General features: G+C 44.2%; 1 protein-coding gene across 6 annotated transcripts in view; it reads left to right on the top strand.

Moving 5' to 3' along the window:
• The first annotated feature begins 9,434 nt into the window (after window positions 1-9,434).
• lpar1 (lysophosphatidic acid receptor 1) overlaps window positions 9,435-26,755 on the top strand; it is an 86,677-nt gene continuing 69,356 nt past the window's right edge. Inside the window, exon 1 of one of the 6 annotated variants that reach the window (XM_033018163.1) lies at window positions 9,435-9,966. The gene's annotated coding sequence lies outside the window, so the exon portion shown is untranslated. Of the gene's footprint in view, window positions 9,967-10,741; window positions 10,985-11,308; window positions 11,332-11,398; window positions 11,421-11,758; window positions 12,110-26,755 lie in introns of those variants that run through there. The other 5 variants (XM_033018166.1, XM_033018164.1, XM_033018168.1 and 2 more) reach the window with 5 other exon arrangements.

Here is a 26,755-nt window from a genome sequence, read left to right as displayed (position 1 = left end):
TCTGTTCCTCGATGAACAGAATATCTGGTTATTATCATGTTGCTGAATTCAGAGATTGCTGCATGCAAGTTGACCACCATATTTCTTCATTTAATGGAGCAGGAATTCAATCTCATGGGACGGCACTAGGATTTGGACTCTCCTTGATCCTGTGTTCTGATGGCCATTTTCCAGCTCATTCATGCTGTTAGAACATAATACATAGAACAGCATAGATCTAGGCCATTTTGCTCACCTTGTCTTTACTGCCCATGATGTCCATCTAAACTAATTCCATCTGCCTGCTGATAATGTTATGGTCCATGATCCCTCTATTCCCTTCCTGTACTTTTGTCTGTCTAAATGCCTCTTAAATGTTGTTATCATAGAACCATAGAAACATAGAAAATAGGTGCAGGAGGAGGCCATTCGGCCCTTCGAGCCAGCACCGCCATTCATTGTGATCATGGCTGATCGTCCCCTATCAATAACCCGTGCCTGCCTTCTAAACTCCAATGAATACAAGCCTAGTCTTTTTAATCTTTCCTCTTATGACAATCCCGCCATCCCAGGGATCAATCTCGTGAACCTACACTGCACTGCCTCAATCACAAGGATGTCATTCCTCAAATTATCAAATCTGCTTCTTCCACCTCAGTAGCAGCACGTTACAGGCACTTACCAAGTGTGTAAAAATCTTGCCTCACAAATCTGTTTTAAACTTTCCCTTGCTCATCTTAACCCTATGCCCTCTAGTTTCTGCCATGTCTATGCCTCTCATGATTTTATATTCTTCCATCAGGTCATCCTCTCAGACTCTGATGCTTTAGAGTAAACAATTCATATTTGCCAAACCTCTTCAAAGAGATTATACATACCAACCCAGGTAACATACTGGTTTAAAAAAATCAAAATTACCCGCTGGAGGAACTCAGAGGGTCAAGCAGCATCTGTGGAGGTAACAGGAATATCAACATTTCATGTCACTACCTATATCAGAACTATGAGGGGATAACCAGTACAAAGGGGAGAAGAATGAGGCAGGAGCTGGTAGATGAAGGGTGGATCTGGTAGGAGTGAGGGGTGATGGGCATATGGAGCCACCAGGTGGGGGATGGGGGGGGGGGGGGGGGGGGGGGGGGAGGGTAGTGGAGTTTGGAGACAGATGTTGACCGTGAGCGTTGGAAGCAGACAAGGAAGAGATAAATGAGGGCAGGAGGAGCTATGTGGGATGGAGGGGATGTGAAGATAGAGGGTGGAGGGTGATGGTGATAAGTGGAGGCACAAGAGATACAAATCCTGGATTCTGGTATGGAGGGTGATGAATGGAATTAGATAAGAGAGGCATAATGGGCAGCTGGTACCAGATAAGGGAGGGGGTGAGAGTCACAATGGGTAAATGTGTGGGTGGTAGGTAGAGGGAACCAAGTGGGGTGGGTGTGGGTGGGTGGGGGTGGGTGAAGGTGGGTGGGGAGCAAAGCTAGGTGATGGGTGTCTGGAGGAGGGTATGGAAATAAAAGAGGGTGGGAGAACCTAGGTGAATCAGAAGAAGAGATAGAAGGAGGAACACAGAGGCTATAAGGATGACCTGAATTTGGACATTTCAATATTCATACAATTGGGTTGTAGACTACCCAGGTGGAATACGAGGTGTGGCTTTTCTAGTTGCATTTCGGCTCAGTCTGGCTGTGGAGAATGCCAACGATGGGCAGATCGGTGAGGGAATGCGAGGGAGGTTGGAATGACATGCAACCGGGTCTCAGGATGCCCATTGTGGACAGTGTACATGCAAACTGGTCGCCTAGACTGCGCTTGGTCTCATCAATTCCAGCATCTGCATTATCGCGTGTTTCTGAAATACAGCTAAACCTCTTCTACAACCTTACCACCGTCTCCATACCCTTCCTGTAATGATTGTCATTATACCCGATGCTTTGCAAACTTCACGTGCCCAGGGACGACTACCCAGTGCATGTTGGCCAAGTTGGGCTTTTCTTGCCTAGCCATCTCACATGATAGCCTGCTTGCAAGAGTTGGTTTGATCTAATTGCTGCAGAAATAAGTATTTGGTCTTTTCAGTAAAAGCCTGTGTCAGGAGGGGCAGTAGTGTGAATGAAGGAGGAGCAATATTGAGCACGTGGCACTAAACACTAAAGTACAAATTCTGGAGTGTTGACATGAAATACTGACTGCCCTTTTGCCTCCACTGATGCTGCGTGATCTGCTGAGTTCCTCCAGTAGGTTTGTGCTCCAGAATCCTGCATCAAAGAGGGCAATTATGCACCGATTTCCTGAGAATCTTAGTGACGCATTCCGGAAGGTTTGGACATTCAAGCCGTGGCACTTTGACAAGGAATCTTCCACATTTTCCACTGGCTCTAAATCGAATGAAAATGAAGACTTGAACTTTTGCCGTGCCTTTCATAGAATATCCCAACGTGTGTTACACCTAATGACGTACAGTACTTTTGAAGTAGAGCCACTGTGATAATTTTGAAAATAAAGCAACACATTTTTGAAAAGCAAGCTCCCTTGAAATAAACAACAGTGATCATGATCAGATAATATAATGTTGATTGAGGGTTAAAAGTTGGAATTAGTATAATCTTGGTTTGAAATAGCTGCATTAAATGGACAGAGTTGCATTAAAAGGGCAGCAATCCTGACTTTCTCAGTGGTGTGCAGGGAGACCCAGCCTTTATTCTCGCAGTCCATTGATTATCAGATAAAACCCTGGATATTGCAAAAACATGCTCAGGAACAAGTTAATCCAGTTAAATGCTCAGGAACTATAAAAACAAATTACAGAAGCAACAACAAGGAAATGCTGGTTTATACCAAAGATAGACACAACATGTTGGAGTAACTCAGTGGATCAGGCAACATCTCTGGATAACATGGATAGATGACGTTTCGGGTTGAAACCCTTCTTCAGACCCGAAACATCGCCCATCCTATTACATCAGCTAGTTCAGTTATTTTCTTTCATAAATTTAATTTGTGATGCATTAAGATTAAAATTAATATTTCAGCGGTACTTATTTAATCAGCACGTATTTCATCAGTATCAGTCATCATTGACCATGGGGCCAAGGAAAGAGCATTCACGTTGCGGCCCTGTTTCAACCAATCTTTCCACCACCACGCACAAGAAGCACAAGAAGCGCAAGACAGACACCATTGTGCAGATGCCGAGAAGTGTGTTCAGCTCTGGCTGAACAACTTCTAATCTTGTGTGTGGACTCGATAAGAAGAAGAAGAAGAAGAAGAAGAGGATCATTGACCATGAATGAAAACATGGACAATGGAAGTATTCAAACATTTTAAGGGGAATTTATGAAGATCAAACAATTTCCATGTAAATGTCAAACACGATGCCTTTCTTTCAGGCTTCTCATTATTCCTTTTCATCTTCAATATTTAACTTTTGTGATTGAACTAAAAGTCCCTATTGCAAAGTATCTGAGGTTAATATATCAACTTGTTTTGGCGAAGCAGGCTTACAGAGGGGATGGAGATGGTGGGGAAATGCAAGATTTGGGTTATGCAATGGGTTACTGGAAAGAAGCACAATGCAAGATTGTTTTCACTGAAAGCTGGAGAAAACAGTCTTGGAGCTGGAGGAAAGAGTCTGAATTTATTGAAGTGGTGCTAGTTATTACTCAGGGAAGAATATCAAACCAGCATCTACCATTCCTTCCTACAGCTTTTTGGCTTAACTGTGCTTGTTGAGGGCCTGAACAAAATTGCCAATAGAAAATGCTCAAGGACTATTTTACTTTCCTGAGTTGTGCTCCTTTGTTAGGTTACAAAGCTTATTCCACAGGAATGAAACCAGCAACAGCTGAAAGGAATTCCAGAATTTTCTCAAAGCAGTTTGATCAGATCTGCTAATATGTGGAATTTGGAGGTTTCCTGAATCTTATACAATCTCACAGCAGAAAAGGAGGCAGTTTGCTCCATTGTGCCGATGACAGCTATTTGAACAAAGAATCAAATTAATCCACTCCCCTACACTCACTACACAGTCTTTGCAAATTTACTCCAATTCAAATCTGGGAGTAGTTGAATTTTCTTTCATTGTCTATTCAGACGGCACATTTCATAGAACACGGAACATAGAACAGTGCGGCAACGGAACACTGTGGACCGCAATGTCTGTGCCGAACATGATGCCAGGGTAAAGTAATCTCTTCTACCTGCATGTGATCCATATCTCCCCATTCCCTGCATACAGTATGACTTTGTCTATTTAAAAGCCTCTTAAATGCCACCATCATATTTGCACCCTGGAAGTTCATTCCAGACACCTCTGTGTCGTACAACTCTGCCCAGCACAACTCATTTAAATGTTGCCCCTCCCATCTTAAATCTGTTTCCTTCAAAGACTTACATACATGAAAAACCTCCTAGCTCTCTGGTCTCACATTCCCAATAAAGTTGCCCAATTTAGCCTTTCCTCATTTGTTCTATCAAAATGAATCATTTGTGATTTCTCAGTAATAATTTTTTTTTTCGTATTTCGCAATTTATGAAAGTCTTTTTGAAAGATTTAGTGCATATTATTAATGATATCATCCTCAAGCAGAAGTCGGGACTTAGAATGTTCTGGAGAATAAGTACTGATATAAGTACTGATTTAATACATTTTCAAGAAGGGAGAGAAGAAAAGGGAAGAATGTGTTATTTTATGTTAATAAGAGCAATGTTGAACCAAGGTTTTAAATTTCAGTGTATTGTACTATAGCCCCTAAGAAATATTGCTACTTTCATTGTATAATGTAAAACCAAAGTACTTGCAGGTACTCTGAAGCAAAAATAGAAAACACTCAGCAGGTCTGTGGAGAGAAATTGCGTTACATCAGAACTGGAAAGAGCGATCGGTCATAAGCCAGTACAGCAAGTGGGGATGAGGTGGAAGGTGAATGGGGGAGAGGAAAACTCAAAGGGGGAGATGTGCGATAGACTGCAAGGCAGGAGAAGATTAAATGAGAAAAAAAAATGGCATTGCACGGTAAAAGGAGATGTTAACTGGCCAAATCAAAAATACGACAGGAGCTGTAAACAGAAACTGCTGAAGATACATGAGTGGGAAAGATTGAGAAAGTTTTAGTTTAATTTCAAAAACAAATGTATTCATTAAAATATCGACATAAACTCCAATCCAGCACATCTTTCTTTACATTTTTTGCACCATTAAATCAATACATGCTCTTACGATGCATAAATGCCACCCATGTCTCCTCTTTATACAATGTACCCTCGGTGTATTTGAGAAGCTGTCGCACAGGATCCAGCCCATCAGTCTTCCTGATCCTAGACTGTGGTCCGTTACCACACAGCCTTTGCGGAGGACTCGCTGAGTTTAAATGCATCACTCAGCAAATACTCCAGCACCCACGTTGATAGAATGAGTTAAAATAAATAGACCATGTGCTACGAATTCAGTGTATTATTTTCATTGCTGGCCTTGTTGCCTGGCCTAGTCGGAATGAGCGGAGGGGCTACCAGCCCAATCATTTTCCATGGACCGTGCATCTATGCACTCACTAGGAACAGTAATTTGCAACTTGGCATCATCTCAGGATGATGCTTCTGCCTCAGTTCATCTCTTGCTGAAACTCTCATTCATGCTTTGGTTACCTTAAGGCTTTACTATTCCAATAATCTCCAGCCTGGCTTCCCAAGGCTTATGCTTCGTAAACTTGAGATTAATACTAAGTCACCTTTTCACGCATTTCACACGATATACACCAGGTACAAGTTAATTTTCAAATTCCCATCCTTTTCAAAACACTACATGGTCTCATCCCTCCCGTTCTCTGTAATCTATTGATGTGGCACATTTTCTGTCCTCCAGTTCTGCTCTCTTCACCATCCTTGAATTGAAATGGTCTAACATTGGTGGATACATCTTCAGATGCATATCTCTTCCCTGAACAATTCCTTCCCTGAACCTCGGTAACTCCATTTCCTAATTTTCTGCAGATCTATAAGACTTTGATTCAGCCGTATTTGGAGTATTGCATGAAGTTCTGGGTGCTCCTATTACGGGAAAGATGTGAAAGCTTTGGGGAGGGTGCAGAGGAGGTTTATCAGAATGCTTAAGAAAGAACTGCAGATGCTGGTTAAAATCGATGGTAGACACAAAATGCTGGAGTAACTCAGCGAGACATACAGCGTCTCTGGAGAGAAGGAATGGGCGGCGTTTCTGGTCGAGACCCTTCCCGCTGAGTTTACCAGAATGCTGCCTGGATTAGAGGGTTTCAGCTACAAGTAGAGGTTGGATACTTGGATTGTTTTCTCTGGAACATCGGAGATTGAGGGGAGACTTGATGGAAGTATATAACATTATGAGAGACATATGAGAGAACATTATGAGTTGACTATCAAGACATTTTTCCCAGAATGAAAATGTCCAAGACAAGAGGGCATAGCTATAAGGTGAGAGGGGAAATGTTTAATTGAGGTGTGCGGGGCAGGTTTTATACGGAGAGATTAGTGGGGCCTGGAACGCATTGCCGGGGATGGTGGTGGAGGCAGATACGATGGTGACGTTTAAGAGGTTTTTAGATAGGCACATAGAAGCAAAGGGAATAGAGGGATATGGATCATGCACTGGGATATCGGATCCGTTTAACTTGGAATGATTTCTGGCAAAAACATTGTGGACTGAAGGGTCCGTTAGTGTGCTGTACTTTTCTATGTTCTATGTTCTCCCTTTAGACGCCTTAGTGCTTATCTCTGTGACAAAATATTTGGCCCCTGATTTACCATGCAGCTTGGTATAGAATTTTGTTTGAAAACATTTCTGTAAAGTGCTTTGGAAAGATTGGCCACATTAAAGAGTCGGTATAAACAGAAGTTGTTGGAAGGCAGCAATTTTCATTTGTTTTTTTTCATCTCGGCATTCCCAGTCTGTTTACTGTTTTGTTTTAATTCTTCTAGGGACGCCAACCATAAAGGGAATAATGAAACACAGCAAAACTATTGTACCGAACGTGTGCTACATTGAGTTGGTGTCATGTGCCAGGAAAGTAAACTGTGTGCTGAGTTCAAAACATTTGACGGCCAAAGGTTTCAACGTGGTGTTTTGCGCTGGTTTTCACAAATGTGGAATCAACAACAACCACACCATTTCCACCACCCCATCCCCTGTTGCCTCAACAATCTCTCCTCCCCCCTCACCCCACACTTCAGCATTGTGCACTTAGGACAGAACCAAAGTGAAAAGCCAAGCTCTGGAGCTTATTATCCAAGCAGTTACAACTCCATCTGGAACAGTTCTACTGCAGCACACTTAAAACATCCAGTTTCATTCATTATTTTTTATTTCCTTTTGCTTTGTAGCTGGTCAAAATTACAAGTGACTCTTGTTTTCATTTGATTCGCAAATAATTTCTGACCTTGATTGACTTTCACGTTACATTTGTGTGTGAGAGGAAAAAGTATGGCAATGCAAGTTAATTCACAGAACCCAGAAATTATAGTCATTCTTTTCTTCCTCCTATGAATGTGTTCGAGGACGTTTTAATTTGACTGCCTGGAAAGTTTCCGAACTATGAGTGCAGACATTTGCGTTAAGGAAGGAGAAAAAGAGGAAGCATTGAACGTCACTGCCAGGTTGATGAGACACCCCCGTGGTATGCCAAGCTTATTCAACAATGAATAAAGCACTTGGACTTGAAGACAAGCTTTGTAAACTATTGGAAACATACTGCCTTGACCTATCCAACCTCTTCACACCACACATCACTTCTCTCTCCTTCTATCTTCCACTCCCACTACTTCTTCCTTCACACTATCTCCATTCTTACCTATGTCCTCCCTTCCTCTCCTTTCCCTCATCCCTCTGGTTACTCTCTTCCGCTCTCCCCCTCTCTATTTCACTCCTGACACATTTTCTGTCTGTCCTTCTTTGTTTTCCTCTCTCTATCCCACACTCATTCACCCTTCCTTTCTTGCCCATCCCCTTTATTTTCTCACCCTCTTGCCATTATCTCTTCCTTCTCCTCGTCTTTCCCAATTCTCCTCTTGCCCTTTCTAATTCCCACTCGCCCCATCACTCCTCCCTCCATTTCCCTGTCTCTCTCTCGCCCTTCACCTCTTCTTCCCCTTTCCCTGCCCTTGCCTTTTCCCTTCCCTAATCCCTCTCTTTCTAAGCACCATTCACAACTGTCTGGTCTTTCTCCTGTTCCCTTCCACACTTTCCCTCTCCTCCAACCAACCCCATTCTCCCTCTCCCCATCTGCTTCCTCTTCTCTAGGTCTCACACTACCTGTCCTCCCATTTCCTCCCTTCTCTCTGTATACCGTCCTTTCCCCTTCCACCCCCTTCCTTGCATTACCATTTCCTCTGCTGTTCTCCTCTCCCAATCCCCTTCACTGTTTTCCACCTTTGCACTCGCCCTCACTCTCTCTCTCTCTCTCTCTCTTTCCTCCTTCTCTTCATTCTCCAGAGAGTTTTGAATCTGTGGAATCCTCTGCCACAGAAGACAGTGGAGGCCAATTCACTGGATGGAATCAAGAGTTAGATATAGCTCTTAGGGCTAACTGAATCAAGGGATATGGGGAAAAAGCAGGAATGGGGTACTGATTTTGGATGATCAGCCATGATCATATTGAATAGTGGTGTTGGTTCAAAGGTCCGAATGGCCTACTCCTGTACCTATTTTCCATGTTTCTATTCCTCCCTGCTACACTGCACTCCCCCTCGCCCTCTCCTTACCCTTACTCCTTTCCCCTCTCCATCACCTCTCCCCTCACCCTCCCTTAGTCCCTTCCCCTCACTCCCTCCCTCTTTGCCCCTCTCCCTTCTTCCCCTTCTATCTCACTCCTTCAGTCCCTCCACTCTTAAACACTCATTCCCCCCTTTCCCCTCTCCCTATCGTGGTGCCCCCCTCCTTTCCTCTTTTCCTCACTCACTCCAAGTCCCCCTCCCTCATTCACTCCATGTCACATCTCTCCCTCCCAGATGCATTTGCAATGCAGTTAAGATGTCAGTGCGGGGTTTTTGGTGAAAGGCTGGGTTTTGTGCTAAAAGTCTGCCTGCCTTCATGGAAATGTGTTTGCAATTAAACTCAAGCCTGCTGGCGGCACGCGGCTGACGTCAGCTCCAGGTTCGCTCTGCCCAGGGAGGCGAGTTTCGCAGTGTTGGCGGAGTGGAGCGGGGCAGGGCAGGGGGGCGGAGTGGGCTGGGGCAAGCGGGGCGGAGTGGAGCGGGGCAGGGCAGGGGGGCGGAGTGGACTGGGGCAGGGGGGCGGAGTGGGCTGGGGCAAGCGGGGCCGAGTGGGCTGGGGCAAGCGGGGCGGAGTGGGCTGGGGCAAGCGGGGCGGAGTGGGCTGGGGCAAGCGGGGCGGAGTGGGCTGGGGCAAGCGGGGAGGAGTGGACTGGGGCAAGCGGGGCGGAGTGGGCTGGGGCAAGCGGGATACGGAAGGCGGGGCTCAGTGCAGGCGGAGTAGGGAAGGGAAGGCGGGGCACAGTGCGGGCAAGCACAAAGTGCAGCGCAGAGTTGATAAGAAAGCGCTGCGGAGGAGCAGAGAGAGGCGGAAATCTTTGCGCACTGTAGGTGACAGGAGAGGTGGGGAGTAAAGAGTCGGAAAAGTGAGCATAGTGTGGAGGAAAGCGGAGGGGCAAGGAAAGCACAGGGGATAGAGCCTGAAATCTGTTCATATTACGGGCGGAGAGCCGGAATACTGGGTGCATTTACTGACTTTAAACGGATACTAAGGAGACAGTCACCTCTGTAGATACGTCCTGTTCCGCATTGGAGAAAAAAACTTTAAAAAACACACTTAAAAGTATTTTTTCTCTCTCTCGCCGAGTGAAGATGATCTTATTCCACGGGCTTGTACTGAGGCTGCAGAATTGCATATTGGATTGACCTGTTCCCTGGCGATTGTTTTAATCAGAGGCACAAAAGTTAATTGTTGGAAATAAGGTCATTGTCGACTGAACGGAACGCGAGTCAGCGGGAGACTGAGCCAAGGTACCTGCGGAAGGCTGTCAATCTATCTCTTTGTTTGTTGCCAAATATGTTTTAATATATTATCCATTTCGAGAATTTCCTTGACGGTTATTTTTATTTCCCTTGCAACCGGACTGACTTGTGGAAACAAAGTTAGTTTTGGTTTCTTGACATCTTTCACTTTAAAAAAGAATAATAATATTGCAGCTGTAAGCGTTGTCGAGTTTATAAAGACCGGCGTGCGTTTGAGGCACAAGATTGAAAAGTTTGATACGAGGCTACCGAGCTGATGCTGGGGTGGACGGGAAATGTATAACCCAATGTGGTATGGTAGATACTGAGGCGCAGAAATACTCCAGCCGCCACCTTATGCTTGGGTGGCGAAGAAAGAAAGTCTCCATTGAATGTGTAGGAAGATGGTGGTTTACACCGAAGATAGATACAAAATGCTGGAGTAACTCAGCGGGACAGGCAGCATCTCTGGAGAGAAGGAATGGGTGACGTTTCGGTTCGAGACCCTTTTTCAGACTTCAGTCACCCATTCCCTCTCTCCAGAGATGCTGCTTGTCCCGCTGAGTAATTTCAGCATTTCGTGTCTATCTTCCCCATTGAATGCCTGGATATAAAGTCAAGCAACTCTCTGCGGAAGGGTGGGAGGGGACTTCCACTTTCTATCAATCCTTGTGAGATTTAACTTTTTTTGTGTGGGTGGGTGGTGGTGGGGTGGGGGGGATAAATGTACAGCCCTTCTCTCCTGCGTCAAGCGTTTAATTGGATTGTGGATGATTTACTGCACTATTCCATTCGCTGTCGCCTTTAAGCCGGTTTTCCATCAACGGTGGCCCTCTCCCGCCCTCTTAAAACTAACCCGGGCAAGGATAAGGAGTCGCAACTTTTAATGATCGACTTTCATCCAGCGTAAATAGTAGGAGTCGGTTGTAAGTTTCTGTACTCCATTGTGGCGGGGAAAGCGGTTCCAACAAACACTTCATTTCCCCCCGCTGGGATAGGACGAGAAAGGAGAGGTTTGCAGGGACCGGTGAGTGGGATTTTGTAACTTCGACGCTTCACCTGTGAGTGGAGTGGGAAATGAATGAAGCTTCTTGTACCTGCCATGTCACTTTTGCCCAGTTTAGTTTTAGTTATTTATCGAATTTGTCATGATACTCCACCACCCCCCAACAAATAAAAAACGAACCCCTTGCGCACCAGCAACGCTAAGCTGTGCACTGGGATCCCTCTGCGTGAGCCGCCTCCTGCACATGTTGAATTAATTTGTGCATTCGGCAGTCCAGTGAAAGGGGTGATTCAGACCTGGACTTGTGTGGGATGTCAGGCCGGCCTGCAATGGGTTGTCAGACCATCGCATAACTTCAGCGGGTTGAGGTATTGGAACGGGTCTGCCTTTGAGAAAGTCCCGTGCCTGGTTTAAATGTTCACAAAGAATGCTTTGAATTGAGTATCGCCGCACAGAGGTCAGGTGGTGCCGCTGGAAGCAGCGGTGCTGGAGTGAGTGGGCGGCAGCGGATGGACATTTAAAGCAGCGCTGCTCTTTTAAATTGTTTGTTCGCTTTTGTTTCCGAGAGTTTGTCTGATTTAACACTTCCTGCACCTCTAACCGTGATATGCACCTCTACCTGCATGCTTCAAAAAACAGAAAAGATATGTATTTAAAACATCATAAATGCTTAGTGCTTAAAACATCTGGAGAAAAGCATTTCACTGTTTGTATGCATTCTGCTTTGAAGATTTTGATTTGTTCTTGTTTTGGATTTCGTCCAAAAATAAACTTTGTTCAGAATACTTATGCTGGATGTTAGTGGGTAAGGTGATCTCACTCTGCCTGGGTCTGACATATTCCAGGGATAATCACGTGCCTGTTATTTTCTGGGAAGGGTTCTTTGTAAGAATTGAATCATTAAATCATCGAATCCTTGAAGTAGGAGGCGGCTCTCGGGCCTTTTGTGCCAGTGCCGACTATTTGTAAGAGCTGCCCAATTAGTTGCACTTTACTCCACCCGCCCGCAGCCCATCAACAAAAAAGCCTCTAATTAGAGTTGCCGGGTCCCCTCTTCACGTTGCTGTGGGATCTGCTCCCACCATCATTTTCGACGGCTCCAGCAACACGATCAGCCGTCTGGACGCGCCGCTGAATCGTGGGAAGGTAAATGTCAGCGAATGGAGTCTAAGCCAGTCTGAAGAAGGGTCTCGACCCGAAACGTCACATATTCCTTCTCTGCAGAGATGCTGCCTGACCCGCTGAGTTACTTCAGCATTTTGTGTCTATCTTCAGTGTAAACCGGCATCTGCAGTTCATTCCTACACTTCTCATCCGCTCCGTTGTCTTTCTCACCCCCACCTATGAAGAAGAGACCCGACCCGAAACGTCGCCTGACCATTTCCCCCCACAGATGCTGCCTGGCTCGCTGAGTTCCTCCGGCACTTTGTGTTTTGCCCAAGCTGCATCTGTGACTCGTCGTCAGGCAGAGTTTTGTGAAGCACCTTGTAACGCTCTGCACTGTCAAAGGTGCCATGCAAGTGGAAATCGTTTCTATTGGGAGCGAATAGGACCTGCTCAATGGCTGACATTGGTTTGGGGGGGGGGGGGGGGGGGAGATAGAAATTGATTTTTTTTTTCTCAACAGACCCAATGAAATGCAATTATCTTGGAGTGTTGCCCTCAGGGACTGGTTCCCATTTGTTTTGGTGCATTAATCCACTCGCCCATGGAGTGTCTGTGGGCACTCTGCTTTGTGGCGGGCCTGTGATCTCAGCAGGGGAACGGACAGATAGTGAGCAAGGGGGTGGTATTTTCTCAATTGCCACGAATTTAAGTTGTAGCTTGCTTCTTTTTTAAATGGTGTAATTAACTCGAATGATGAATAAAATGGCAGTGAAGACTTTGAAGCTGTTTTAAGAATGGCAACTTTCCCATTTGCCACTATGTTATTGATATCCAAGTACATTTTTTTGGTAGATGTATTAGTTGTACAGATCTTTTTTTAAAATATGCCTTGGAGAAAGAGAAGCTGTGAACAGTGCTGTTGTCTAGCTAAGCACTGGTTGTGCAATCTATTGACAAGAGTTTAGGGTGTTTAAGATGATGTTATGGGCGGGTTGCATCTGATGTTGGATAGGCATTGACCCGTTCTCCTTTCCTACAGGTCATATTTACCGTGTCGAGGTGCTGGGGGGAGGGTCTGTCTAGCTAGCCCTATGTGCTTGCGAGTTCAATGAGATGGTCTCTGATCAGGGCATTGAGTATTGCAGTGAGGCCTCCCCTCCCTGAAATGCAGTGAATTAAAGGCCTTGGATAGGTGGGGCATCGTCCCATGCAAGGCCTGGAATTGATCTTGAGCGTAAAAAGTTTCTGATGGTGTTATTAAGTTCAAATATAAAAAGAGATCTCAATCTTGTAGTTATTTACATTAAAGCTAAGCAGGATTTGCCCCTGTAGGCCTTATTTGAATTGGTGTGCTCTTGGATGGGTGTACTCTGTTACAGGAGTAGCAAGTTTAAAAAAAATCTCCTTCACCATGCCTTCCCAAACTGGACTCCACACACAAAATGGCGATGGGGCAAACTGATGGGTTTGGGCTTTTGGAATTGCTGGATTTCGCATTTAGCAGCGTGTGAGTAAAAGATAGACACAAAAAGCTAGAGTAACTCAGCGGGACAGACAGCATTACTGGAGAGAAGGAATGGGCGACGTTTCGGGTCGAGACCCTTCAGACTGGTTAGGGATAAGGGAAACGAGAGATTTAGATGGTGATGTGGAGATTAAAGAACAATGAATGGAAGATATACAAAAAAGTAATGATGATAAAGGAAACATACCATTGTTAGCTTTTTGTAGGGTGAAAATGAGAAGCTAGTGCGACTTGGGTGGGGGAGGGAATAGGAGAGAGGGAATGCCGGATCTACCTGAAGTGAGAGAAATCAATATTCATACCACTGGGCTGTAAGCTGCACAAGCGAAATATGAGATGCTGTTCCTCCAATTTGTGTTTAGCCTCACTTTGACAATGGAGGAACTAAAATGGAGGAACTAAGGACAGTGTAGGAATGAGAAGGGGAATTAGTGTCCAGCAATAGGGAGATCAGTTTGGTTCATGGGGCTGAGCTAAGGTGTTTTGCGAAACGTTCTCCCAGTCTGCATTTGGTCTCGCCGATATATAAGAGTCCAAATCTTGAACAACGGATACAGTAGATGAGGTTGGAGGAGGTGCAAGTGAACCTCTGCCTAACCTGAAAGGACTGCCGGGGTCCCTGGATAGAGTCGAGGGAAGTATAGTGACAGGTGTTGCATCTTCCTCGGTTGCAGGGGAAGGTACCTGGGGAGGGGGTGGTTTGGGTGGGAATCATACAATTTCATTGAGGTTCAAACGAAATTTGGTTTCTGCAGTCATACACACAAGAAAAAGAACCAAGACGCAACACAATTTACACAAACATCCATCACAGTGAATCTCCTCCTCACTGTGATGGAAGGCAAAGTCTTATCTGAGTTTACCAGGGAGTTGCGGAGGGAACGGTCTCTGCGGAAGGCGGAAAGGGGTGGAGATGGGAAAATGTGGCCAGTTAGTGGGATCCCTTTAAAGGTGGTGGAAATTTTGGAGGATTGGGTGTTGTATGCGACGGCTGATGGGGTGGATGGTAAGGACTGTGGGGATTGTCTGTTGCAGCAAGGAGGAGGGGGAGCAAGGGCAGAGCTGTAGGGTACAGTGGAGACACGAGTGAGGGTCTCATCTATGATGGGAGAGGGGAATCCCCGTTCCCTAAAGGATGAGGACATCTCGGATGTCAAGAGTGTTTTATCGTCATATGTCCCAGATAGAACAATGAAATTATTACTTGCTGCAGCACAACAGAATTTGTAATCATAGTACACTGTAAACAATAAACAATAATAGTATAATAATAATAATAGGCTATCGTAGTTCAGAGCTTATTTGAGGTTGTTGAGTTTAATAGCCTGATGGCTGTAGGGAAGAAGCTGTTCATGGACCTGGATGTTACAGTTTTCAGGCTGCTGTACCTTCTTCCCGAAGGCAATGGTGAAATGAGCGTGTGGCCAGGATGTTGTGGGTCTCTGATGATGTTGGCTGCCTCTAAGAGGCAGCGACCCTAATAAATCCCTTCGATGGTGGGGAGGTCAGAACCGGTGATGGACTGGGCAGTGTTCACAACTTTTTGCAGTCTCCTGGATGTTCAAGTTGCCAAACCAGGCCATGATGCAACCAGTCAATATAATAACTACTGTACACCTGTAGAAGTTCAAGAGAATCCTCTTTGACATACCGAATCTCCTTAATCTTCTCAGGAAGTAGAGGCGTTGATGTGCTTTATTTATAATTGCATCAGTGTGCTGGGTCCAGGAAAGATCTTCAGAAATATGCACGCCCAGGAATTTGAAATTTGACTCCATCGTCCCGTTGATATAAACAGGATTGTGGGTCCTCATCCTTCCTCTTCCAAAGTCTACAATCAGTTCATTGGTTTTACTAATATTGAGAGCCAGGTTGTTGTGCTGGCACCATTTGGTCAATCGGTCGATCTCATTTGTATACTCTGACTCATCATCATCTGTAATTCGTTCAACAATGGTGGTGTTGTTGGTGATCTAGTATGAAACGCCTCATCTTGGGCACAAATGCGGCATACATGGAGGAATTGGGAATAGGGGATCTCCTCCTCCCCAGGTACCTTCCCCTGCAACCGCTGAAGATGCAACACCTGTCGCTATACCTCCTCTTCGACTCTGTCCAGGGACCCCGACAGTCCTTTCAGGTTAGACAAAGGTTCACTTGCACCACCTCCAACCTCGTCTATTGTATCCGTTGTTCAACATGTGGACTCTCATACATCGGCGAGACCAAACGCAGACTGGGCGAACGTTTCGTGGAACACTTTCGATCAGCCCGTGTGGACCAACCTGATCTCCATGTGTCAGGGCATCGGAGGTGCAGTGATGGGGATCCTGTACCTAACATGCCCCTGACAGTCTGCAAAAGTAGTGATCATAGGAGCTGGGTGTAATATTAACATTGATGGAGGATAAAGGACTGAAGACGTCATCAATAATAATATCCACATATTAGGTGGGAAAATAACAGGGAGAACAGGAAAGAGATTGAATGATATTGGTTGAAAGTTGCTGGGGAATAAAATTATCTCACTGAAATGTACAGGATGCCAAGGGAGTGTTTCCTCCGGCTGGGTAGTCCAGAATAGCAGCTGCAATCTCTGGAAAAGGAGTTGGCCATTTTGGGTTGTGGTGAGTGGAAATTTCTTTACATAAAAGGTTGCGAATCGTTGGTGCTCTTTATTCCAGAGAGCAGTGGGGCAGAGTTATTGAACGTATTTGTAGATCTGGGGATAGCGAAAGATTTATGAGGTGGGGATGCAGTGGAGAAGAAGTAGGCATGAGAGAGTGTGATTCAAGAACGTATTAAACAACAGAATAAACTGCAGGCTGTACATTGCCTCCTGCTCCTGTCCTCTTGCATTCCAATGCAGCTATTATTTGTGGTTCTGTTACGTTGAACAGCTCTTGGAAAATCTGTTTTGACTGGTATGTGTCGAGTAAATGCGATGAAATACAATGTCAAACTAAAGACGGGTGAAATAGGATATCTATCACACCTTTTTGTATTTGAGAGCATCCCACCCCCTTTTGCAGCCACTTATATTTTCTATCCATAAATGTCGCCTGTCCATTTCCTCCACAGATGCTGCCTGAGCTGCTGTGTTCCTCCATCCATCATTTCGTGTTTGGCTCAAAATTCCAGCATCTGCAGTTTCATGCGTCTCAATGAGTAGCTTCAGTTTGGAGTGTGTTTGTTGTTGTCATGTAAAGATTTAAATTCTGCAAGATCTTGCAATAGTAAATGTTTGAGGAATAAGTCTCATTCACAATAGTTTCCCACTTTTGAATCGTGGTTCATGTAGGTTTATTTTAAGCAGATCAGAGGGGTGGGTTTAATCTCCCATTTAAATAGTGCAATTGACAGTGCTGCCCTCCCACAGTGCTGCACTGATTTATCAGCCTTTTTGATGTGATCAAGTCTGTGATGTGCGTCGTGAACCCTGACCTGGTGTTGCCTAGTGAACCCTGGCTGATGTATTGAGCAGCTGCCTATTCTACGAGCTTGGGGGGGCTGTACTTTACTATTTAACTTTCTAGCGTGGCATAGTTGAAGTTTATAATTGTTTTATTGTTATTGGTGTGCGACGTTACTCAAATTGCTAACTGGGTTCTGATGTGGCAATTGTTGAGGTGATCATAAAATACTCTTGGAGACTTTTCTTTAGTTTATTGTTGTCATGTGTACGGAGGTACAGTGAAAAGCTTTTGTATGAATGCAATCAACCTGTCCACAGATAAAAGCTATACCATTCAGTTCAAGATATAATATTGGTTAGATTAAAGATAGTCTCCAGTGAGGTAGGTGGGAGGATTTGGGATGAGCATGTTGAGAAGTGAACTTGACTGCTGCCATTTTGGTGTGGCTGCCAAACAGTTAACCATCTAGAAGAGAAAAATGTCAATAGCCACAGCAGCGATTCATGGGGATGACTTCAACAGTGCCTCTCCTACCTGTACCAATCACTGTCCAAGTACTGGACTACCCCGACAAGAACCCACAGTATTTTTGTAGTGTCGCTGGGTCAAATTCACAGAAGCTCCTGTTTATGTGGGAGTGGCTTGCAACAGTTCTGGGGAAAAAGTGGCTCACTACCACCTTGAGTCAACAGACGGTAGTGCTTTATATACTTTTCATTGATCTATTTCAATGAAAAGTATATGTGCACACACATTTCCAACATTGTGTGGAATATGGTGTCTAAATGTGCATGAAGCACTCTCGCTTTTATTTGCCATTATCTCATTATGCTCTTGGTTCGCACGATATATGCAAAATGGAAGCGGGGAAAAGCCATTTGACCCCTTGAGCCTCATCTACTATTCCACGGTTGTTATTGATTTTCGACAACACTATTTCCCTGCATTATCCTTTGATTCTTGCGTTATCCAAGCAATATCCTTTGATCTCTGTCTTGATCAATGGAATGCAACTCCACCCCCATTAGGCTGAGTTCCAAAGTTTAATTATCCTTTGAGTGAAGAAATTTATAACGTCAGACCTAATTAGCTAATTTATTTTAAGACTGACTTCTATATCTAGACTCTAAGCATTTTGTGCATCACAATGACACCTCTCATTCAGCTAAACTATAAGGGGTAGACACAAAAAGCTGGAGTAACTCAGCAGTCTGAAGAAGGGTCTCGACCCGAAATGTCACCCATTCCTTCTCTCCAGTGATGCTGCCTGTCCCGCTGATTTACTCCAGCTTTTTGTGTCTATCTACGGTTTAAACCAGCAGCTGCAGTTGCTTCCTAAACTATAATGGGTAGATGGCTAGCCCTTACTTGATCTTGAATGATAAAACCGCCATCTTACAAACCAGTCGAATTAATTCCTCACCCTCTTGCAAATATAGGTAAGGAGATCAAAATTATGTATGATACTCATCAGGATTCTATATAATTGTAGCAAGACATCTTGTGTACTCTCATTCTCTTGCACTCGAATCCTCTTGCAATAATAGGCCTTCCTAATTACTTGTTGCACTTGCTTGTGAACTTCTGGGGATAAAATCATGAGAGGAATAGATTGGGTAGATACACAGAGTCTCTTGCCCAGAGTTGGGGAATCAAGAACCAGAGGGCTTAGGTTTATGGTGAAGGGGAAATATTTAATAGGAATCTGAGGGGTAACTTTTTCACACACAGGATGGAACGAGCTGCCGGAGGAGGTAGTTGAGGCAGGGACTCTTGCAGTGTTTCAAAAGCAATTGGACAGGTACATGGATAGGACAGGTTTAAGGGGGTATGGGCCAAATGCAGGCAAGTGGGACTAGTGTAGATGGAACATGTTGGTCAGTGTGGGCGAGTTGGGCCGAGATGGCCCATTTCCACATTGTATAACTCTGACGCGTATAAGGGAACTGGGTCTCTTTAAACATCAGCATTAATCATTGGAGGAGATGGGATGTACAATGGCCTTCCCCCACAACTACTCTGTATGTGTGAGCACACCATACATACTCCTGGATCTTGGAGTGTTCTGGTCTGCTTCCTTCCACGCAGGCTGGCAGCTTTTGAGTGAATCCCTGGGTTCCTCTCGTCATGGAGACTGTCTGCCAGCAGCAACTGCTGAGTGTGCCAGTGTGTGACACTGGGGATAGCTAATGGAGCATGGGGTCTTGAGTGAATGACGTACACCAAAGCATCTCTCTGCTTAGTTTCTTTGCAATCGATGTTGGCTGGTGTTCCCATCTTGCTCCCTCCACTGCCTTGCCAATAGAGCCACATCCTGAGAATCCCATTTGGTTCCCTTAGACTGAATGAGTGACAGGATTAAATGAACATTCTGGTATAAGCAAATCGGTAACATCCTCGCGTGGTGTTTGCAGCCGTGTCCTGATGAAGCAGCACAGGTTTATTCAATCACTGGTGTCTTGAAAGCTGGCTAAGTGTGCACAGGCTGTAATTTGTGCTGTATGATGAACACAGTTCTGATGTAAATATATAATTAATGCAAGTCAGTGGGCTGGGGAATGATAGGTTTCTGGAAATTACCAGCAAACTGTAATTATCTCCCTTTGGTACAATTATTCTATTTGAAAATGACAGCTGTAATTTTCCTCAAATACATCGATACTTTGTATTGTGGCCCTGAACTGCCTCATTACATGTTTTTGGACTTACTGGATTGTAATTGATTCTGAGTGTTTAGTTATTACTCTATTGCTGCTGTTAACACTTTAATTCATAATCCATTCCTATTATTTGTTGGAGAATCTATTTCAATCAGTGCCTAGGAATGAATGTTTCGCATCGTTTTGATGATAAAAGGAATTGAACGTGCATTTAGTTAAGACTACCTTAGATAAGCTCGGGCTTTCTCAGTGTTACTGTCAAAGCAAGGCCTTTGGTGTGTCAAAGTGATTGTTAGTTAAGGCCATGGCATCAGAAAATAAATACCGTGATTCTGTCTACTTCCCAGGGTTTCTTTAATGTTTCATCCCAAAGTCTGCACTGCCGACAGTGTAACATCCCCCCCCCCCCCCCTCCCCTCCCCCTCCCCTCCCCCTCCCCAGTATAACGCTCGAATTCTGACATTGGACTTGAACTCACAACTTTCTCAATTGGAAGACCCACTGAGCCAGTGCTGATGCAATTATGACTTGCTATTGAAGCTCAACTGAACAAGGTATGATGATCTTAAAAGTACCCCAAGTATGGGTGAAACATGAGCAAATGAGATTAGTGTATGTGGGCATCTTGGTCAGCATGAACAAGTTGGGCTGAAGGGCTTGTTTCTTTTTCTTATGACTTTGGCTCAATGTGGAGTGGTGATCCCCTGCACAATATTTTACCTGCCCTTTTCTTTTTAATCTTTACCAACCACAGTGCCCCCCACAACAGCCTGCTCCCTGAGGAAAGGCACAGACCCACACACTGTCATTGCCAGCTATTTTAATGAGTGTGGCAAGGCTAGTCAACAGCAGAGACTGTCGATGAGAAACAAGTTGCCTTCTGTTGCCCATGTGTGTACAATAATGATGGGGGTCGCTGAGCAGGAACTCTGGTTGTTTTCACTGATTTCCATGTTTCATGAATGAGGATCTGTTAAAAGATTTTTTTTTTCAGGCTTCACTTTTAATGCTAAAATAAACTTTGGACAGAAAAAAAAAATCAACACAAGGGGGATTGTGGGTGGGAGAATTGACAGCAGAAATGGTGGACAAGGTTGCTAAAATATCCAATGCAATTGCAGGGAGCAAATGTATAAGAAATTGAAAGCTGCTTGTAATATCCTGGAACTGATGCAGGCTGTCCCAATCTTGGTGTTTTAATTGACGCCTAGTTCCCACAATCCTATGCTTTAGCAGGAATGTCTCTCTTCATCTGTGTGTAACTTAGGCCAACACCAAACCTGCCTCAGGTGCTGCTGGGTTTGACGGTTCTGATGTACCTCAGCCAGGCTTGTCTTGTCCTCGGTCAAATAGTCATCCAAAGCGCTAGTGCCCGGCGCCTGGTCCTGTCCTGCGTTACTCTAACCATAACATCACATGCCAAAACCATAAGCCCTGGAAATCCCATTATTGAATGTATGTCTTTCTCCCCCCTTTACTCAAATCCTATGTATTTTGCACATTTGATCACCTCTGATGCATGCTTGGCATTAATGTTTGTTTTTGTTGTTGATGTGAATTGACCAGAGAGACACACACGCACACGCACACGCACACGCACACGCACACGCACACACGTTGAGTTGTGTGAATATGGAATTTGCTACCACAAGGAGTGGTTGAGGTGAATAGTTTAATGCACTTAAAGTGCAGTTGGATAAGTAAGCAAGATAGCTAGCAAACTAAGGGTATGTTGATGGAGACAGATAAAGAAGGATGGGAATAGGCTTGAATGAAGCATAAACACCATCATGGGTCTGGGCCAGGAGGCCTGATTTGCACTGACAGTTCTATGTAATTCCACACAATTGTAGTGACTCAAAACTAATCTAGTGCATAACATGTACACAATGATTTAAGCAGTTTGTTCAAATAACTGTTATTTAAATGGTCTTCAGATTTTAATCACATTTTTATATAAAGTTAACAAGAAAATGTAGTTTTTATTATCATGGCTAAATCTGTTGAGCAATCGTTCAGTGAAGGGATACTATTAATTGTATGCTTTTGGCAATGTGTTTGATGTGTGTGACGTGTTAGCCTTTGATTGATGAGCACATTTATCAGGGGACTATCAGCCTGGTTATTTTAACAGGGAACTGTTGACCTTATTCCAAACTTAACTGAGTGTCAGACCAGTATTAACATAGTGTAAGGAATACTCTTCTCGGAGTGAGTTGCAGAATCCTATTTTAACCAACACATAAACTGATTTATTTCCCATGCAAACTTTTTTTTCCCCCCAATCTTACAGATTACCCCAATTTTTCCCAATATATTTACAATGCATGCAAGAATACATTGTTCTCTGTAAAATTGGGGGGTAAACAGTTTGCATGGGGAAACAAGTCAGATTTTTCAGGGTAAGTTGACCATCAACAAACGTTTTGTTTGTTGATGGTCAAAATTCATGAAACGGTTGGCAGAAACTCCTCAAACTTGTATGCAGGCGAAACCCATGGAATAGATACATGGGTAATAATAATAATGGATGGGATTTATATAGCGCCTTTCTAATACTCAAGGCGCTTTACATCGCATTATTCATTCACTCCTCAGTCACACTCGGTGGTGGTAAGCTACTTCTGTAGCCACAACTGCCCTGGGGCAGACTGACGGAAGCGTGGCTGCCAATCTGCGCCTACGGCCCCTCCGACCACCACCAATCACTCACACACATTCACACACAGGCAAAGGTGGGTGAAGTGTCTTGCCCAAGGACACAATGACAGTATGCACTCCAAGCGGGATTCGAACCGGCCACCTTCCGGTCGCCAGTCGAACACTTAGCCCATTGTGCCATAAGCATCCTTGTGTTTAAGCTGGTGCAAGTATTAGTGGGTATGAAAGGGATCTCTACGCTTGGGTAGTTTATAACCCAACTGTATGAACTTTGTATTCCACAATTCCCCACCCCTTCCTCTTTCCTGTGCCTCCCTAACTCTGAAGCACATTCATTTCTCCCACTATCCCATCTCTCTTCTCCCCATCTCCTTCCACCAATATCCCTTGCTCTGATGTTGCATTTCATCCCTTTTCTCTCCTCAATGACACCCTTTTGTTGCCTTTTCATCTCTAGCTTTTGTTCAGTTATCTGCCAATCAAACCCTCCTTACCTGTATGCACCTGTCACTTACCTGGCTTTGACATAAACCCACCTCTCCGCCAACCTTCTCCCCACCACTACAATCAATTTGCAGAAGGATCCCAACCCAAAAACATTGCCAATCCTTCTCCTCCATTGATGCTGCTGACTTGCTGAGTTACTTTGGCACTTTGTCTCTTTTTCTTTACCGGTGATATTATTGAATCAAAAGGCAGTGCTGGAGGAACTCTGTGGGTCTGGCAGCATCTAGAATGGACAGGCCAAACTTCAGGTCAGGACCCTTTTTTAAGCTGATTGGTGTAGTTTCTTGATTTGTTTTCTGTTCCTTTTTAGTTTATTGTCATATGTATAGAGGCACAGTGGAAAGCTTTTTTGTTACAAGCTATTCAGTCAGTGCAAACCCCAGACATGATTACAATCAAGCTATCCACAGTGTCCAGATACAGGATAAAGGGAATAACATTTGGTGCAAGATAAAGTGCTATTAAAGTCTGATTAAAGCTAGACCGAGGATCTTCAATGAGGTAGATAATAGCTCAGGACTGCTCTCTAGTTGATGATAGGATAGTTCAGTTGCCTGATAACAGCTGGGAAGAAACTGTCCTTGAATCTGGAGGTGTGCATTTTCACACTACTGTACCTCTTGCTTGATGGGCGAGGGGAGAAGAGGGAGCGTCTGGGGTGAGACTCATCCTTGATTCTGCTGGAGGCCTAGCCGAGGCAGCGTAAAGTGTAAACGGAAGGGAGGTTTGTGTGATGGTCTGAGCTGCACCCACACTTCTCTGCAATGTCTTGTGGTCTTAGACGGAGCTGTTCCCAAATCATGCTGTGATGCATCCCAATAAAATGCTTTCCACGGAGCAGGAGTTTGAAGTATTGAGCCATTGTCTCAACTTCAACCCAGCTTGCATGTTTTATTATTAATAATTTGGTGTTCCAAGCAAGTCATCAGTAATCAGAAAACCACATAGCATAGCACTTTGTTCAATGGTTTTACTTTTCTTGCAGCCAGCTTGGGCTTCAAAAAAACCACGTCCTGTCACTTGCTTAAAATAGTTGAATTGTACGTATTTATTAAGCAGTTTAGTAGATACTCTCCAGGTAAAATGGGGGAACAGAACATGCATCTGTGAAGATGTAATTAGGAATAATGTGTTGAGTGGATTTGATGGAGCACAGTTGTAAAATCTTGCTTCTAGGACAATGTGCTTTTGACGAGATTTGCTATATTCACAAATCAGCGAGATGCAATGTATTAATCTCTGCAATGGCTTTCATGGCCCTTATTAACTTGAGTCAACAAATGGTTGTATTTTCCTATGTTTACATTGGAGTTGAGCTGAAAATTTCTGTTTACCAAGGCAATGCCCCACCACTGTGTTTCACTTTGAGTCTTTCTTCATTCTATCTTCATTCATTAGCATGAATGGTGCCGTCTGATTTTCAGTCTGCTTTCTGGGTTTTAATTTTAAAGGTCAGAATCAATGCAAAAGGCACAATGAGGTTGGTGATACACTGTTCCCAGTCATATGCTTCTTGAAATCTCCTCCTTGATGTGACTGTTCTAGTGAGTCACTGTCCAGCACCCGACTGATACAAAGTTCTCCGCTTAACTTTCTTAAGCAGGGCACTTTATTTATAAGACTGGAGTATTTCAGAAAGTTTGCTTCTGCCTCATTATCAGAACTGAGTAAGGCCCAACATCCACTTAAAATTCTTCCTCACTGCTTCTGGTGACAATCTTAATGCATTTATAATTTAGCTGAACTTGACCAAGTCACTCCTGGCAGCTCCTGGTCAAATCATGGTGGTTTGTGCTGATGCAGCATAAGTAGCCCTGCAATGGCTCCTGGTGGAGAAACGCCTTTAATATAAACAGAAAATGTCTCGAGTCCAAAATAAAGTGTTGGGGGAACTCAGTTGGCCAGGCAGCATCTGTGGAAGGAATGGGCAAATTACATTTTAGATGTGGATCCTTCTTCAAGAAATGTTTGTTTCTTCAAAGGATCTTGAAGAACAGTCCCAACCTGAAATGTCACCCTCCACTGACCTGCTGAGTTCCTCCAGCATTTTTCTTTTACTCAAGAATCCAGCATCTGCAGTCTTTTGTGTCTCCAGCCTCTCAAGGCATGTTCCGGTCCCATTTCTGTGACCTCCACCTTACACTCTCAGATCATTTCAATTCTGGCTTCTTGTAATTTTTTGATTTTCATTGATCAACTATGACTACATATGCCCTCATCTTGCTGGGCTCTGGAATAGCTCCCTGAATCTTGGTGCTCCTCTGTCCTCTAAGTGAGTCTTTAAAACCCACTTCATTGCAAAAGCATTAACTCATTTGAACTAATCTCCTTTTAGGGCCATACCGATAGATTTTCTTTAAGACATTGTAGATCTCGCACTTAGATTAACAGCTTTTATTGAGTTGGTTATAACAGAATAATGATGGAATCTGTAATAAGGACATCGAGTGCTGGAATAATTCAGTGAGTCCGGCAGCATCACTGGAGGACATGAATCCATGATGATTTTGCACAGGATGCTTCTTAAGATTGATTGTAATGGGGGGAGAAAGCTGTAAGAGAGGTGGAGGCATGACAACCAAAGAAGTGATAGATTCGGGTGAGGGGGGTTTAATTGGTGTATGTTTGGACAAAGGTCGGAGACGAAAAGATAAAAGGCTGTGAGATAAGGAGAGGTATGAAATGTGAAGCCAGAGGAAAGGATTTAGGGAGATGGTGGGGAAGAAGGGAAAAAGGGGGTTGGGACTAAGGGAGACATTGGTGCATATCCATATGGGGCACAGGCAAGGGAGGGAGGAGAAAAATGGGGACGGGGTTGTTTTGTTTTCCAGATGGGCCTGGGCCAACCTGATCTCCCGGTTGCTAAACACTTTAACGCTCCTTCCCATTCCCACACAGACCTTTCTGGTTTAAGGAAGCAGCTTGCCAGCACTTTCTCATGGGCAACTAGGGATGAGCTGTTAAATGCTGGCTCAGTCGGCAAAGTCTACATCCCTTAAATTTTTATTTTTTAAAAATTGATTAAAAAAAATTGTTTATATCAATTGCCGTATGATTTCTGAAGACATTTGGACAGGTAAATGGATAGGAAAGGTTTAGAAGGATATGGGCCAAGTCCGGCAGGTAGATTAGTGTAGAAGGGACATCATGGTCAAAGCCAAGTTGGGCTGAAGGGTCTGTTTCCCTGCTGAATAACTCTATGACTCTAAGATAATTATGAATAAAAAAACAAGCATCAGTGGGTACAAATCTACCTCTGCTCTCATGGGAAAACCAGCTCATACAATTGTCCGGCTGAATTTGGGGAAATGTGCCTATGGCAGCAGCTTAGTTAAGTTATTTGGATTAACAATCAAGAGGCTGGTCTGTTGACCAAGCAATACCTTGACAGGTGACATCAGCAGGTCATTCAACTAATGAAATAAATCTTGACACAGAAGTGCATCAATAATGGTGCAATTATAGTCTTGAAACTGTTGGATTGTCGTAAAAGCTCAACTGGTATACTGAGAAACTCCAGTAAGCTGTTCAGTTGAAGGGGCAATTATGGATGGAGGTAACAACTGCAGGAGACTGGTGTGTTTTTGAGCCTCTGTATGCATTGGTTTATAGCCTAAAACCACCCGTATAGGCAATACGAAGAAGCACCCTGCAGTTTGGGTTGAAGAGAGAACCTCTGCTTTTTTTCCGTAATTAGATAAGTTGAGATTTGTCTCCATTCATGTAGTAAACTTGAGAGAAGTGAATGGTAGCAGCAATCCTATGGCCTAGAATCTAGAATTAAAAGGAGAATCTGTGCAGGAAAATCAAGGAGCTGCTGATGCTAGTTTAGAAAGAAAGATAGTGCTGGAGTAACTCAATGAGTCGGGCAGATCCCAGTGCTGCTGCCTGACCCACTGAGTTACTTCAGCACTTT

Source organism: Amblyraja radiata, chromosome 3 (genome assembly GCF_010909765.2).
Source record: "Amblyraja radiata isolate CabotCenter1 chromosome 3, sAmbRad1.1.pri, whole genome shotgun sequence".
NCBI classification, from domain to species: Eukaryota; Metazoa; Chordata; class Chondrichthyes; order Rajiformes; family Rajidae; genus Amblyraja; species Amblyraja radiata.
Note: the sequence above shows the minus strand (reverse complement) of the source record. Positions and strands in the feature narration are given on the sequence as shown.